The sequence below is a fragment of the Hippocampus guttulatus genome, chromosome 16 (genome assembly GCF_054856545.1).
Source record: "Hippocampus guttulatus isolate MCC_2025c chromosome 16, RoL_Hgut_1.0, whole genome shotgun sequence".
Lineage (NCBI taxonomy): Eukaryota > Metazoa > Chordata > Actinopteri > Syngnathiformes > Syngnathidae > Hippocampus > Hippocampus guttulatus.
Window position 1 is genome coordinate 15,105,953 of NC_141276.1, and position 13,434 is coordinate 15,119,386.

The 13,434-nt window shown below is 39.9% G+C and overlaps 1 long non-coding RNA gene across 1 annotated transcript; it reads right to left on the bottom strand.

Annotated features, from left to right (window-relative positions):
* Window positions 1-416: 416 nt before the first annotated feature.
* LOC147193321 (uncharacterized) lies at window positions 417-10,471 on the bottom strand. Its single transcript, XR_015103228.1, has 3 exons — window positions 9,712-10,471; window positions 1,536-1,755; window positions 417-1,460 (listed from the first exon to the last, which is right to left on the bottom strand). It is a non-coding gene; the product is annotated as an uncharacterized LOC147193321 (long non-coding RNA).
* Window positions 10,472-13,434: the final 2,963 nt, after the last annotated feature.

Below are 13,434 nucleotides of genomic sequence, written 5' to 3' on the forward strand. Positions count from 1 at the left end.
AAAAAGTGGATACACAGGTTAATTAAATCGAGTGGAAGAGCATTTAATTGTTCCTCCTCTTATATATAGTATATACAGTAAGTGCTTGGCATATTACATTAAAAAGTTAAGTTAAAATATTTTTCACACAAACTGAATTCCAATCAAGTTGGGACATTCTGTTAAAACAAATAAAAATGTAATACAATTATATTCAAATCATGTTAAACCTACTGTATATTTAATTGAATACACTACAAAGACAAGATATTTAATGTTCAAACTGATAAACTTCACTGTTCTCAGCAGATAATCGTGAACTTAGATTTTTATGACTGCAACACATTCCAAAGAAATCTGGGACAGGAGGCAAAGAAGTGAAACGTATTTGCTCCCATCCCTGATTCATTCTGTACCTCATAATTCTGCTCTCCTCATTGTTTGTTTGTTTGTTTTATTGAACATATAAAACACAATACAACAATAAATTGACAAAAGTGAAAGCAAGCAAAAATTGTAAAAGGAAAAGAAAAAAACAGTCATCACAATTCTATGTTCAAAGGAGTTGGTGGAAGTAAGAAACATATCTAGTCCTACCCCTTGTTCTGTAGCAACATATGAGTTGATCCTTTTTCAATACAAAAAGAAAAGAAAAATCAACATATCATCAATACTTTTATCCTTATGTGTGCTGTATTGTACTGTATTGCTATCATTCATGCAGTAATTTACTGCACTTATTCTCATACATAATCAACCATTTTTACCTAACAAGACAAATAAATTGTAAAGAAATATTAACGTAACTGCTATTTGTAGTCTGCATCCCTGATTTATTTTTTTAAATGACATACAAAAAATACGGTAACACAAAATGAATAACCCAATGGTAAGTCAGTAACCTAATAATTAAATAACTAATCATCACATTGTGATTATCACACACCCATTCCTGTATGTATAGAAAGTCAGATTTTATCCTTCATGAAGTTGCCGTCGACCACTTCTCCTCTTCCCCCTCATGCAACAGAAAAGCTGAGGGCAAGAAGCAGAGACTAGGGTCACATCACATGCAACATGATAAAATATCACGCAGCTCTCACACTCAGACATAATTTGGAACAGAACAAAATCTTTGCCAAAGCTCCCTTGGCCTCCAACAGAAAAAGATCTGACACTTAAGAATGCCATAAATATGGTGCTGGACCAACTGTTTAACTTTGTGGCATGCACATGTGGAATTTCAGTGGAACCCTCAGTGAGCATTTTCAGGTTACGTTGCACGACAGCAGAACGGTTGTCTCTAACTGCCAGAACATCATTAATTAATTTGCGCAGTAAAGCATGAAGGCTCCTGGCAAAACAGTGTTCTTTGACGATGGCAGTTCAGCACGACCCCGCAACTCATAGGACTCCCGAATGGTCTTGGCAACTGCTTATCCACTTCTCAAATCCTTGAGCACGACACTGATCTTGTTCATCTATGAAGTGAAAGAATCAGGTTTTAAAATGCGTTAAAACAGGACACAACCACACCCTCTACAAATGTAGGCTACCTGCAGGTCATTGATGCCAGTCCAGAAGATCTCAACACAGTTCAAACAATATTGAGTCACTCAATGGTTGCAGTGGACATCCATCCATCCATCCATTTTCTAATCCGCTAATGTTCACAAGGGGTGCGGGTGTGCTGGAGATTATCCCAGTTGACTTCGGGCAGTAGGCGGGGTACACCCTGAACTGGTTGCCAGCCAATCGCAGGGACACATAAACAGCCTGGGGGAAAAAAAGAAGAAAAGTAGTAGTCATGAATGAAGTCATTTATGCCAAAGCCCGAGAGATCTGCTGGCAGACCAGTTCTTACATGGACAGCCTTGTCATTAAGACATAACGAGAATTTCACAGACTCATGGTATACCTTTCCTGCATTGGTTCAATTAACAGAAAATGTATTAGAATAAAATAAACTGACCAGCGGCGTATGTTTTGAGCATCACTTTCCATGTCAAATTAGAGCGGCTACCTCTGTGGAAATTATTCTCTGACGTTTTACAGGTAATTTTGACCCTCTGCCCAACTTTGCTGACAGCAAGGGCACGTCCAGTTAAAAATGTATATAATATAATTTGCATGTTAAGAGTTTGGGGTGGCCCAGTGGTTATGCGTCAACCTCACAATGCAGAGGTTGTGGGTTCGATCCCGGTTCCAGCCTTCCTGTGTGGAATTTGCATATTCTCCCTGGGCCTGCGTGGGTTTTCTCCGGGTACTCCAGTTTCCTCCCACATTGTAAAAACATGCATGGCAGGCTGATTGAACACTCAAAATTGTCCCTCGATATGAGTGTGAGTGTGGATGGTTGTTCATCTCTGTGTGCCCTGCTGGCAACCGGTTCACCCCCGCCTAATGCCCGAAGGCAGCTGGGATAGGCTCCAGCACCCCCTGCGACCCTTTTGAGGATAAAGCAGATCGCAAACTGGATGGATGGATGTTAAGAATATAACATATTCTGTCACTTGAACTCATTTTTTAATTAGCATCTTCTGCACCAAAAATTTTTTGGTCTTCGGACATCGTGTATGTGTTTATTCAGCTGCTGAATATTGCTGGATTCTGTTTGGATGTGTGTATGTATGCGTACTTGTAGTTTGTGTTTTTCCAGTTCCTCAGCATGCACATGTAAATTTCACAAGCAATCTCATAATGGCTTTTTGTGGTGCACCAGCTTTTACAAGCCTTCCACAGTATAGGAAATAATCAGAATTAGAATTCATGCTCACTCACACTGCCCCAGTAAGAAGGAACGAATGATATGGTTGGATATGTTAGGGAGGGGCCAGCATGTGAGCCTCAAGTGTGAGGTGCAGCGCACCCTGGCCGAGGAGGCTGCCACCTCCCTAACAGGATGTTTGTATTTTCTTTGCATCTCTCTATGAGGGTAAAGTATTAAGAATAAGAAAACCTTTATTCGTCTTCCAATGGAGAAATTCCCAATTTACAGCAGCAAAGTTATGAAAGGAATTAAATTGATGGTCGGAGAATAAAAGTGATTACATTCATTGTAGTTTTGTTCAAGTCACATTTCTCTTAGCGACTAGGTGCAAAAGTCCAACCATCCATCCATCCATTTCCCGAACCGCTTAATCCTCACTAGGGTCGCGGGGGGTGCTGGAGCCTATCCCAGCTGTCTTCGGGCAGTAGGCGGGGGACACCCTCAATCGGTTGCCAGCCAATCGCAGGGCACACAGAGACAGACAACCATCCACGCTCACATTCACACCTAGGGACAATTTTAGAGAGTTCAATCAGCCTGCCATGCATGTTTTTGGAATGTGGGAGGAAACCGGAGCACCCGGAGAAAACCCACGCAGGCCCGGGGAGAACATGCAAACTCCACACAGGGAGGCCGCAGCTGGAATTGAACCCGGTACCTCTGCACTGTGAAGCCGACGTGCTAACCACTGGACTACCGGGCCGCCAAGTCCAACCAATATACTGATATAATTAACAACTGTGTTCAAATTGGATGAACAGTTCGAACAGCGTGGTGATTTTAATCAAACTGTACAACTGGAATATACCTTCGTCTGAATGTATTTTCTGAACCTAATCCAAGAGTTTATGTTTGAGAATTAAATGTGAAACAGAGTTTTAAAATAATAATGAATAATAAATTTAAGTGTGTATTTGCCCATTATGACTGATGGCCAGGTAGCGCAAAAACTTTGGTAGAAAGTGGAAAAAAAAAAGTCACAATAAGCCTAGGAGAACATCTGAACTTTATTTGGGGCTAATTGTCGCACTGTAAAGTGTGGCAGATGTTTGCTGACTGTAATTTTACATGAGTTTGAATATTAAAGTTTTTTTTTAATAGAAGAGGTTGTGTGCACTTGTGCAACCCCCTTATGATTTTTTCTATTTTTAATTCCCCTCCTGAAATGTTAAAAAATAATCTCTCTGCGGTCAGGCAAACAGTTCATCTGCTTTGACTGCAATCTGTTCCAGGATTGCACAGAGAAAATAATTTGAAATTGAGTTAGAAAGATAAATTAATGTGCAATTTGCATCAAGCACTGCAATTCCATCTCATTTCGAAAAAAAATTATGAAAAACTCTCATTTTGTTGTCTTTCAACCAAAACAGTTATCCAGGACACTAGTGACTAGACCACCCCAGTAATCTAGACAACGTACTTTCACATAAATCTGATTTTATATTTTAAAAATAACTCCTCTGAACTATGACATTTCGACCATTACCTCGATTTAAAAAAATCAATAAAAAGTCAGATTTCGTTATCCCACAATGAGGCCAGTTCAAGGGCAGAGTAGGCCACCCAAGGTAAGGTATTCAACGAAAGAACTTTCACTTAAATCAGATTTTATATTTCAAAATTAATCACCTCTGAACGCTACAATTCAGACAAATACCCCAATTTTTTTAAAAGGCCTCTGAATTTGACAATTTTGACCTTTACCCATGTTTTTAAAAAAAATCATTCAAAATTCCAATTTCATTATATCGCAACCAGTCTACAGGACACTTGCCCACCACAGTAGTCCAGACAAAGTACTTTTACACAAATCTGATTTTGCATTTCAAAACAAAAGGTTTCAGAAATTTGCAATTTTGGCCATTACCCCTGATTTTAAAAAAAATATACTGAAAATTCAAATTTCGTGATCCTGTAACTAGACCAGTTCTAGGACACACTAGACAACCCTAGGTATACAGCCAAAGTACTTTCATACCAATCTGATGTTGCATGTTAAAATAATTCTTTTCTGAAATCTGCAATTTCGACCGTTAAACCTAATTTAGAAAAATTATCCATAAAAATTCTAATTTCATTATCCCATAAATATACCACTCTAGGACACACTAGGCAACTCAAAGTATCTACAAATGTGATGTTGCATTTCAAAATTAAAACTCCTCTAAATTTTACAATTTTAACCTTTACACATGGTTTTTAAAAAAGAATTAAAAATTACAATTTCATGATACCGCAACCAGATCAGTCTACAGGACACTAGCCCACCCCAGTACTCCAGCCGAAGTACTTTTGCAGGAATCTGATGTTGCATTTCAAAATAAAGGGTCTCAGAAATCTGCAATTTCGGCCATTACCCCTATTTGAAAAAAAAAAATCTGTAAAAAATTCACATTTTGTTAATCCATAATTATACCAGTCTGGGACACACTAGACAAACCAAGGTATCCACAAATCTGATGTTGCATTTCAAAATTAGAATTCCTCTGAATTTTGCAAATGAATGTATGATTGCATTAACACACACACAAACACGCACGCGCACACACACACACACACACACACAAAAAGATGATTACCTCGTTTGGAAATCAGAGGCAAAGCCTGTTTGTTCCAGCATTACGACATTTATTTGAAACGGGGGATAGGTAACCAAAATACATGCAATAGCTCAGCGTTTTTAAAAGTGAAGACAATTTGCAGTTTTGGTATTTTAGCCCGAAACACAAACTCGATGCACATAATTTGCTCTGGCGGGCCACATAAAATGATGTGGGAGGCCAGATCAAGCCCTCGGGCCTTGTGTTTGACACCTGTGTTCTTCACTATGCATGTATCTCACTTGTCCTTCTCCCCAAATCTTTGCAATGCACTGTTGTTGCATTGACATATTTTTCTGTTGACATCTTTTAGAATCATTATTTTAAAGACAAAATTAATAATGTCCATGCAATTCTCTCTCTCTCTCTCTCTCCTTTGCTCTCTCTGTCTTTTTTAATACACCAGCTTTTACCAGTCCTGGAAGGCTGCACTTTTAAAATGTCAGATGGCAGCCTTTATAAGGCCTCGCCTCACATTCCTTCTCTTTCATAAATGACCCTCGGGTAGTTGACAGAAAGGTGGGCACATTTACTGCGTATTAAATTTGCTGTTTTGGACTTTTGGGCCTCAGCTCAGATGCTGAGCAATGCTAAAACTGTCACTACTTAAGTTTTCTTGCTGATTTTTTAACTACAAGGGCAGAGAAAATATAAGGCAAAGTCAGTCTCAATTTTACCTGCACTTCAACATGCTTTTAGGCTTCGAATGAGTTAAATAGCAGTTCTGGTAGGGATTCACTCTTTACTCAGGGTTATGTAAAACCATTGAAACTACACTCACGTACAAATTCAGGCTGTGGTTGATCGCAAGCATGGACACTTTATTCGAGGAGCGACATTACTTTTTTTTTTATGATTATGACAATCCCTATACTATGAGAGAAATACTTTAACTTCTGCATATACCTGTATGGCACCCAGTTCTGCATTATAACTATGAGCATTATTTTTATTGGAGAACTGTTGTTTTTGTAATTATTTTAAACATCAGTTAATGAGTCTCATTCACGCTTATCCAACTGAAGATGAGATCAAGTCATTATAACAAACAGTAACGCTGAATGGGCAATTTAGTAATGGCAATGGAGAATGGCACCTTAACGACCTTAACCAAGGCTCGAAAAAAATCTGTGCCCAGTTGTTGCATTCTTAGTTATTTTAACTGCTGATTAACCCCAAACAACCGGTTAAATTTTTAACACGCCGTTAGTTGACCGACCGTGAAATATGCGACGTTCAAAACATGGTTAGTTAACGGCACCGTCAAAGTTAACCATGCGGTTAATGTCATAATGTCCCACAATTCCTTACTTGTTTACTTCCTTTTTTGCCCCCAAAAAAAAGATAGCCAATGAATTATACCACAAACAAACAAATGTAAAAGAATGCATATCGCAAAATCATCAGTTTTCTGGAGACCCCCCCCCCAAAACCTCATGTTTGTTCAACCATTAACATTGCATCATCAAAGACAGCAAGCCATTTTCAACACCTTATACTGTCTAATAGTTTGTCCATCCATCCATTTGCTGATCCGCTTATCCTCACAAGGGTCACGGGGGGTGCTGGAGCCTATCCCAGCTGTCTTCGGGCAGTTGGCAGGGGACACCCTGAACCAGTTGCCAGCCAATCGCAGCTAATAGTTTGTAATAATAATAATAATTATTCAGATGTCTTCAACATAGGGCAGTCCGGTGATCGAATGGTGAGCGCATCGGCCTCACAGTGCAGAGGTGCAGGGTTCGATTCCAGCCTTCCTGTGTGGAGTTTGCATGTTGTCCCCATGCCTGTGATGGGCTTCCTTCCACATTCCAAAAACATGCATCAAGTTAATGGAACACTCTTGTCCCTAGGAGTGAGTGTGAGCGTGGATGGTTGTTCGTCTCCGTGTGCCCTACGAGTGACCTGCAACCAGTTCAGGGTATCCCCCGCCTACTCCCCCGAAGTCAGCTGGGATAGGCTCCAGCATGCCCCCGCGATCCTTGTGAGGATAAGCGGATCAGAAAGTGGATGGATGAATGGATGGGTGTCTACAACACTTTTCTGGACACTCAAAGGACGCTTTACAATGGAAAACATTACTCATGCACTCACACATTCACACTCTGGTGGTAGTAAACTACATTCAACATCTGCCCTCGGACAGGCTGACAGAAGCGTGGCTGCCAGGGTACGCTTACAGCCCCTCCGACCACCACAAACATTCGCACCCATTCGTACACCGGTGTGATTGGCACTGAGGCAAGGTGGGTGAAGTGTCTTGCCCACGAACACACGATATAACTCGGACAGAGCAGGAATCGAACAACCGACCCTTGAGTTACCGAACGACCCGCTCTACCTCCTCAGCCGTTAAAAAATAATAACACACACGTGTACTGACCAAGAATAAAAATTGTGAATTTTTTTTTTGAAATTTACTAAATTGTGAAGGTTGCCCAACTCCAGCAATATTCATGAACCTACCTATTGTGAGAACCTACCACTCACTAGTGGTAAAATCGTGTGCTATAGTGGAGCACATAAGCGAAACAAACGGGTATACAAACATGACATTTGGCACATCCATCCATCCATTTTCCGAACCGCTTATCCTCACAAGGGTCGCGGAGGGTGCTAGAGCCTATCCCAGCCGTCTTTGGGCAGTAGGCGGGGGACACCCTGAACTCGTTGCCAGCCAATCGCAGGGCACACAGAGACGAACAACGATCCACGCTCACACTCACACCTAGGGACAATTTAGAGTGTTCAATCAGCCTGCCATGCATGTTTTTGGAATGTGGGAGGAAACCGGAGTGCCCGGAGAAAACCCACACAGGCCCGGGGAGAACATGCAATCTTCAAACAGGGAGGCCGGAATTGAATTGAACCCGGTACCTCTGCACTTTGAGGTTGACATGCGATGCACTGGACCACTGGGCTGCCACATTTCCTCTTGAAATCCCACTATTTTCAAAAATACCATCGGCCAGGCAAAATTCCAAGATGGCAGCCCCGAAATCGGATCAACATCTTTGATTTGGGACTCACAATCTTGGAGTTTTGCATGGACAGTGGTATTTTTTAATTATCTGCTCCACTTATCGTAGCGGAAACGGGATACTAGTTTTGCAATCCAGCTTGTCTGTGTGAACGTGTAACTATTCTTCTGAGGCAAATCAAACACATACTGTACATGCTACATATTTGTGAATACTGCCTTCTCATCTGAATATTGTATGTTACTGTGCCTGTTTGAATTGTGTGAACAGAAGTCATTTTTGCATTGTGCTTACCCGTTTTGAACTATTCTCTGTTTTGAGCCATGACATTCGATGATGGCAATTTTTGTTGTGTGCGCCTGTGAATCAGCAGCTCAATTACAACAGCTCTGTTAAAATTTTCCCTTTTTTGTATCATACTAAACCCTTTGGACTGTTGCAGCTTTGAGCTTGTGTTTTTATCAAGGTTGGCACTGTTGGACATTGCGTTATATTTTTGACGTATGAAAAACGTTTTATACAAAGTTACACAGGTAAAAAAAAAAAGCCTGACTGCGATAAATTGGCCAAGAAATGGTGGTAATTTACACTACAATACGAATTTACATTATATGAACCTATAGTTTCCTTACCCCAAATCACAAGAATCATCTCAGCAATTTCAATGTCAGAACAAGGTTACAATAACACTGAGGGGTGTGTGCGCGTATATGTAAAACAGCTGCAATTAAAGATTTTTTAAAAAATGTATTAATCAATGTATTGATTTGTTGATTAATTGATGAAGCGTTTTTTAAAAACATCCATCCATCCATCCATTTTCCGAACCGCTTGATCCTCACTAGGGTCGCGGGGGGTGCTGGAGCCCATCCCAGCCGTCTTCGGGCAGTAGGCGGGGGACACCCTGAATCGGTTGCCAGCCAATCGCAGGGCACACAGAGACGAACAACCATCCACGCCCACACTCACACCTAGGGACAATTTAGAGCGTCCAATCGGCCTGCCATGCATGTTTTTGGAAACATTGTTTATTTATTTATTTATGTGAAGATTCAGCAACTAGCTTGGTCCATAATGTGTCACAAAAAGGTTGATCATTGTTTTCCAAAGTAAATGCAGATCTCTGCAAGTGTCTCAACACAATGCTAGTCAGTCTCCTTAGAGGACTAAAAAAAGATGATACTATTCACTGTCAAGAGGGTGAAATTCTGTTCAATAAGCAATTAATTTATTGTCAAAAATAATGATTGATTAATTTGATAATCCATTCATTGTTGATTAATTGATTGTGGTACCTGTGTATCTGTGTGTGTGTGTGTGTGTGTGTGTGTACAATACATCTTTATTTCTTTATCTCTATAGTGTTTTCATACATACATACATTTTATATATATATATATATATATATATATATATATGTGACGGGGTCACAACTGTGATGGTCTCGAGCTCCACGTCGCTGCCGCCTCAAGAACACCAGACACTGGGATGTGGCTTTTCTCTCTTTTTTTTATTGCTGCAACACAGTATGGCGGGAGGGATAGGTGAAGTCACGGGGCTTTTCAGTCTCAAAAATAACCTGTGACTTCCCTGGTAGCTCTGCCTGAACTAAACATCATCCATAAGAAAACAAAATGCATAACAAAACAAAATATACAACATAGGTGATCGTATATTAACTATTTACAAAAAAAGGGGGGGGGAACACACTTCCACTGGTATTTACGTGATGCCGCTGAACGCATCACATGCAGCAGAACGGCTGCGCAATGTAAAATAATGGCGGCCAGCCACACTAACAGCCAAATGAAAAACGACACGAAAAACTATATACAGTACAACCAAAAGGAAACAAACATTACCTGCAACACAGTATAGCGGGAGGGATAGATGAAGTCACGAGGCTTTTCAGTCTCAAAAATAACTGCGCAACAAAAAAAACACCCGTTAACTCAATGGATAAAAACTTTCATTCGACAAAACTTAAATTAAATGACGACACAAAAAGCAATGTGGACTCGGAACAAATCAGGGAACTAATTAAATACACAGCACCGTAGAAAAATGAAAAACAAAGTGAAATATTGTAATTAAACTAGAAATGAATCCGGACCGTCGATGAAAAGTGACTTACCCTGTTAATTCCCTGGTAGCTCTGCCTGAACTACGGCGGGAAGCTGGTGCCATACTGTGCGCTGTTGCGTCACTTCCGTCATAATTTAATAAACGCGATATATCACTCCGTTACATATATATACTAGAGCTGTCAAACAATTAAAATATTTAATCTAATCAAAAATGCAACTGTCATAATTAACTCAAATGAACTAAATAATTAATCGTGATTACTCATGCATTTTTTATCATTTCTGAATTTCCTTTTATATTTTTTTGTCCTATTTTTCCCCATTTTAATGATCTCGTCAACATGGAATCATGAATCAGTTTTCTTTGTGCAAAATGCAAATATTTACTGAAATAACAATTTCAATTTTCAATTTTACATGAACATTTTTCACTTGGAGCAGTTATTCACACATAATCTCTCACACAATATTACTGTCCATCAACAACAGTGAAAAAAATATTTTGTCGCACAACAGCTGCTTTAACAGAATCAAACTAGAGCAATATAACATTATAAAGTGCATATCTAAGGTAAACTAGTACTCAGCCTATAGTGGATTTAAAACATGGTTGCATACTTCATTTTTCTCAAGTTTGTTTTGAACACAGCAGTCAGGCTATGTTGATTCTGTTGGTCCTTCTTGCGCGGAAGTCTCTCTACGGTTTTGTGTAGACATCATTTCGGATGACTACACTTGGTTCGATGACAACACTGGAGACGTTTGATTTTCGCTAGGTCGCTACCACTGCACCGCTCAACTTTCGTTGTCATGTCATCTCCTCAGCGCACCTTCACTGTCAGACGAACACAGAGAAGCTCCACCTGCTCTATTTATATGGACACGGAACACTGTAACCTCCCACACAAAATAGTTCCAAACAAGTAACAATCGCGTCAGTGGCATACATCGTATACCTGTATGATACAGGTAACTTTGGTCTTGTCAGTGGAACAATCTGGCAACTTTTTAAAAGTAAACTTTCCATTCATAAACTCTTTAAGTATCCGTTTTCGGTGTCTCGCGCTGTCGTGGCTGGCAAAACAAACGTGTGTGGACCTGTGCAGCGTGCTTGTTGTTTTGTTTCTTGTTTATTTATAGAGCAACGTAACATCCGCTGTGACGTGTGCCGCGTTAATCTCGTGAGAAAAATTTTAATCCCATTAAAATTTATTTAAATTAATGCCAATAAAAACGCGCTAAACTGACAGCTCTAATATATACACATATATATACATATACATAAAATAGAAAAAATATCATGCTTCAGACAGGACAGTATTAAAAGTAATATTTTACAAATCTGAAAAGGGGATCAAAAAGATAGGTAGGTTTCAATGTGACACCGCTCTCCACCGGTAGGTATACAACGCCATTCAGATAACATGCATTGTAAAGTGAAACTATGTTTGGACTACAAACTACAGAGAGTAAGATGGAGTAATAAGGGTAAACATCTGGATCTGGATTTGATTGTGTGCAACCACTTGACAACACAAAAATTGAGTAAATTCAACATGCCTTTTTTTTTCAGTGTTCCTGCTCTCTGCTTGAACTTCTCTGTAGCATTAACCGAAAGGCAGATAACCAAGCAATGAGTTTAATATCCAATCAGACATAAACTGATAGATTGATCCAAATTGCATAATCAAAGAAGGGAAATTTTAATCTTATACCTTAAATCAGGGGTCCCCAAACTTTTTGACCAAAGATCTACTTTTCGATCAACCAACCTCCCGTGATCAACTCGTTAACGCGCACATGAGGCACATACAACAGCCTGACGTGGAGGCATGCGAGGCTCTTTGGCAGCCTGTTCACTATCGTAGCTCACGCGTACCGTTTGAAAATGTTTCCCTCTGCTCTCCACATTCCTATTCTTTGCCTGTGCACTCGGTGAATTGTACCCAAAACTAACTCTGAATGAGAATAATGATAACTCAACTCAACTCAACTGTATTTATAGAGCACTTTTAAACAGCCGTCGCTGCATACAAAGTGCTGTACATGGATATACATGGTATACATATATACAACAATAAAGCAATAAATCAGTCACAAAATGGTCGAAGGCACCAAACAGTAAAACTAAGATAACAATCTGAGTCATGCTGAATGATAAAGGATATAGCGCAACAGCTCCGATCACAAGCTGCAATTGCAGACTGCAGAGCGCTAACAACTTCCGGTGACGCAGGTCACGCGCCACCGTAGGTTAAAGATTTCCCTGCTTAATTTTATTTTTTAATACTTTTTGTCAAAATGAGACTGATAGGATGATTAGGGTGCAGTGCACATTAATACAAAAAATATATTACTAACATGCACAAAGACACACAAATGGTTTATTTTTTTTTCCTCCTCTACACCCCTCGCGATCAACTTGGGACCAGACAGCGAGCTACCGGTCGACGTAATGGGCACCCCTGCCTTAAATTAGAGCACTTGTGTGCCAAAGAAACAAACAAAAAACAACAACAACACCAACAAAACAATCATATATCGATGAGGCTACCTGTCTGCCTCTCTGTATACACACACACACACACACATTCGCAGGTGCACACAATCGCACTCACACACATCACTTTGCTAGACAATAGCAGCACTTTTTTCTTTAATATTAACACATCGTATTAACTTGTTTCTCTTATTCCAATCAAAAATGTCAAGTAGTGCCAAATGAAAAAGGCCTACTGTTTGAACTCTTATCACGGTTCGAAGTTCAACATTTTTTTGAATTAAATTAACTCCTATAGCAATTTGATCATACAGTGCACAGCAAACAAAAAGCAGCCTAGCAATAGTGACAATGTGTTGGTATTGAGAAATGTGTCATGTAAAGCATGGTACACTTACACATTCCCTCTTCAAGACCAGACTGGGACCACCTACGACTGGTGCTCGCCCTCCATACCAGAGGTAGGACGGTGTGAGGTGGATCAAACAATTTTTTCACAAAAGGGTGTGTACTGTAT